The sequence below is a fragment of the Galeopterus variegatus genome, unplaced genomic scaffold, assembly GCF_000696425.1.
Source record: "Galeopterus variegatus unplaced genomic scaffold, G_variegatus-3.0.2 Scaffold1255, whole genome shotgun sequence".
Taxonomy (NCBI): Eukaryota; Metazoa; Chordata; class Mammalia; order Dermoptera; family Cynocephalidae; genus Galeopterus; species Galeopterus variegatus.
Window position 1 is genome coordinate 5489 of NW_007727366.1, and position 4309 is coordinate 9797.

The following is a 4309-nucleotide window of genomic DNA, read 5'->3' on the forward strand; positions in this document are numbered from 1 at the left end:
CCTCTTTTTGTCTGGCACCCTGTTTCTCTGTGGAGGGATAGCCACTTCTTTTTTTTTTTTTAAACTTAATTTTTATTGAATCAAAATTGATGATACATATTTTTGGGGTTCAACATTGAGATATGTTGATCAAATCAATATTACTATCATATATATTGTTACAAATCGTAATTATTCTTTATGCCCCTTGTCCAATCTCTCCCCATCCCCTTTTACCTCCCCCCTGCCCCCTCTAATTCCCCTAGATTACTTCTCTCCCCTTGAAAGAATAATGGCTACTCTGTTGATTTGCTGCCCAAATGATCTGTCCAATGCTGAGAGGCATGATTAGGTTCCCCAATATTATCATAGAGCAGATGCCTCTTCTGTCACTCTGAAATGGGCTCTGTGGGGAGAGACATCCTCCTCCTTTCTTTATCTCTGCTGGTGACTCTTCTTGTGTCAATATACTCCAGTGGCTAGCGGACCATCTGCATGGTGGTTGTGGCATCTAGCTGCCTTCACGGCAACCATGGATATCGTGGTGGCTGTGGTGGGCCACCCACATGGAGGGGATGATTTTGGCATGCTCCTTGGTGCTGGTAGTGTGCCTGGTTGTGGAGAGTGTCTGATCCTCGGCTCCATACCCTGAGTCCCTGGGTAGGACCTGGGGCACTGGCGTGGTGTGCTTGGTTGAGGGAGGGGGGTCTGATCCCCTTCTCCATGTCTCGGGCTGGGACAGCCACTTCTGTGATACCTTTGGGTCCTCTCCCACCACACAGTCCTATCCAGGAGAAAACTTGTTTAGTTGATGAGTCAAAGCTCTGCTCCCTCCACTCTTCTACTTTGGGGTCTGTCTGCCTGCAGAGGGCCTGTGCTCTTGTGGGCTCCCTTCCAAGTGGAGCTTTTATGGGTAAGGCCTCCCTCCATCAGGGAGGCCTGCAGTCTTCCAGCTCTGCCTGGCCTGTGTGGGAAACTGTTTAATTCCAGGTACTGTGTTAAGAAGCTCATTGGGCTGCATATGTGAGCCATGTCATTCATCCTGCTTTTATAAAAAAACAAAAACTAAGGGTAATATTCTGATTTCCATCTGTCTGACTTCTCTCTATTACTCAATATATATTGAACTGAGGCTTCTTGACTCTCTAGGAAGTAACAACAACAACAAAACCAAATTTGGATATCCCAAAACATGGGATTGATTAGAAAGCTAGGTCTATAAAATTGAAGATGATGCATTTATTCACATGATCTCATTGATGTATATATACTGATAATTGAAAAGCAGATTCTAATATAGCATTTTGCATATGAACACACTTATATATGTATATAGTCTGCTCTTTTCCTCCCTTTTTTCCACATCTTTATTTTCTACAGCTTCTGTAACTACTTATGTTAAAAGTAAAGTAAAAATGGGTTAATTGCATTTTTGCCTCTGCATAGGCTGCATTTATGGCTGTTTGCTGTGTTCACCGTGGCTAGGGCATGTCGTACCTTACTTACTTTTTTGTCTCTCAGGCAGTTTCCTTGGTGGGAGTAAGCAGGGGCCTAGTCACAGGCAGGAGGCCTAGAATCGCTTCACCTTTCCAGAGCTGGACACTAATCCCATCTCAAGGCTGCTGGTGATTTGTGGCTACTGACTCCACCTCCCTACTTTCTCTTTACAGCCTCACCTGGTCAGAAAGAATCTCACCTGTGGGCCCAAATGAGGCAATAGGCATCTTGCTTCTCCATTGCCCCATTTGATCTCCTTCCCAGGAGGCTGCAACTGCTGTATGTAACCAGCAAAGCGGGGCTTGGGAGAAATGCCAGATTAGTTTATATAAAATCAAGACATTTCTGAGTTGGGTGTGAGTTAAATTTGTGGTCCTACTGTAAAGACATAATTTTCTCCCTTTTATGGGAGAAGAACTAGTGATTAGGCAGGCTAAGGGATTGTTCAAATTCACCCAGATGAAAACTGGATATCCATATGTAGAAGAATGAAACTAGACCCACACCACTTGCCACATAATAAAATCGACTCAAAATGGATTAAAGACTTAAATATGAGACCCGAAACTGTAAAACTCCTAGAAGAAAACAGGAGAAACACTTCATGATATAGGACTGATCAAAGACTTCAAAAGCAAAGGCCAAAAGAACAGGCAACAGAATAAAAAATAAAAGGTACTATGTCAGACCAAAAATTTTCTGGATAGCAAAGAAAACAATCAACACAGAGAAAAGATAACGTACGCACTGGGAGAAAATATTTGCAAACTATGCATCTGACAAGGAATTAATACCCAGAATATACAATTTAACAGTAAAAAGCAAATAATCCTATCAAAAAGGGGCAAAGGAATTGAATAGACATTTCTCAAAGCAAGACACACAGATGGCCAACAGGCACATGAAAAAATGCTCAATGTTACTAATCATCAGGGAAATGTAAATCAAAACCACATTGAGATATCATATCACCTCAGTTAGACTGGCTATTATCAAAAAGACAGAAAGACAAATGCTGATGAGGATGCAGAGAAAGGGGAACATTTCTACACTGTTGGTGGGACTGTAAATAGGAGCAGCCATTATGGAAAACAGTATGGAGCTTTCTCAAACAACTACAGATAGAACTACCATATGATCCAACAGTCCCACTACTGGATACATACACAAAAGAATGGAAATCATCATGTTGAAGGGATACCTGCACTCCCATATTTATTGCTGCTCTATTAACAATAACCAAGATAAGGAACTAACCTAAATGTCCATTGACAGATGACTGAATAAGGAAAATGTGTTATATATACACAGTGGAAGACTAAGCCATAAAATAAAGTTCTACCATTTGCCACAACATGAATGAACTTGAAGAAAATTATGTGAAGTGAAATAAGCCAGGCACAGAAAGAGAAATACAACCCCAGAAAGTGGCCCCAACCCAGCAGCTAGCTCTGCCACTGGGAGCGCCAGTGTGACTGGTTGCCTCATCATCAGCAGCATTCCCTATCAATGCCACAGACACCAGTGCTGAATGAGTGGTCCATGTCAGCCAGTGCCATAGCAATTGCCACTGCAAGGGTGGCTCACTGCCACAGCATCGGCCACTGCTGCCTCACAGGCAGCCCGCTGATGACTCATTGAGATAGGAGAGTCACCAGTGGAGCCCAGGGAAAGAGGTGAGTGAGCACAGACCCAAGACCCAGTGGCCCACCCCACAGGGAGAATTACACTGCCATATGTGATAGCACACCTGGGGAAGGGAGGTATGTGTTCAGCTCACGGGACTGCCTTCATCAGGGGAGAGACACATGTGGAACCCGCACAAAAGTACAGAAACCCAGGATATTCAAATAGAGTAAGGAAGAAATTTCCCAGTCACCACCAACCCATCCCCCAACCCAGGGAAGCAAGGTCCCAAGAAGAACCTCTGCCTGTAGGAAAAAAGAAAGAGAAAACCTACTCAGATGCACCCATTCAAATTGAGAAGTACCAGCATACACCAGTGCACCCATCAGCGTCAGGGGGAGTTAGCTAGGGTGCCAATAGGCCCTCTCAAGATCACCCACCATAACCAGAGAGTGTCAGGGCTCTGACATGCTATTCCAAAGAACTCAAGAGCTTGCTCAAGACCTGGAGAACCAACACAGTGTCTCCAACCTCAGCAAGGAATTATTAAGTGCTCCAGGAACTAGGCCACCGAGGTACTCTTATGCAGTTCCAACACTGAATTTGGCCAAAGTACCTACATGAAAGCTACACTACTGCATCTACCTGGAACCAATACTAAAACACCACACTCAACTGTCATTATAAAACAAATCTACAAGAGGAACACCCTGCCCTCAAAGCCCACTCCAGAGTACTAGAAAAAGCAATTGCTCTACCAGATGACTAGACACCAACATAGAGAAACTAGAGATATGAAAAAAACAAGGAAATATGACACCACCAAAGGAATATAATTCTCATGAACCAGCCCATATAGAGCAGGAAGTCCTTGAAATGACTGAAAAGGAATTTCAAGCAACAATCTTAAGGAAATTCAATGAGATATGAGAAGACTCAGTTAGATGACACAATAAAATGAGAAAAAGTATCCAGTACCTGAAGGAAGAAATGTACAAAGATTAATGCCCTAAAAAAGAATGTAGCAGAGTTTGTGGAGCTGAAGGATTCATTTAATGAAATAAAAAACACAAGCAAGAGCTTAAACAGCAGGCTAGAACAAGCAGAAGAAAGAATTTCTGATCTTGAAGACAGTCTTTTCAAAATAACCTAGGTGGACAAAACAAAAACAAAAAGAATTTTTTAAAAATGAAGAAAATCTGGGCCA

General features: G+C 42.8%; 1 pseudogene; it reads right to left on the minus strand.

Moving 5' to 3' along the window:
- Nucleotides 1-1703, minus strand: part of LOC103593000 — a 4047-nt pseudogene extending 2344 nt beyond the window's left edge.
- Nucleotides 1704-4309: the final 2606 nt, after the last annotated feature.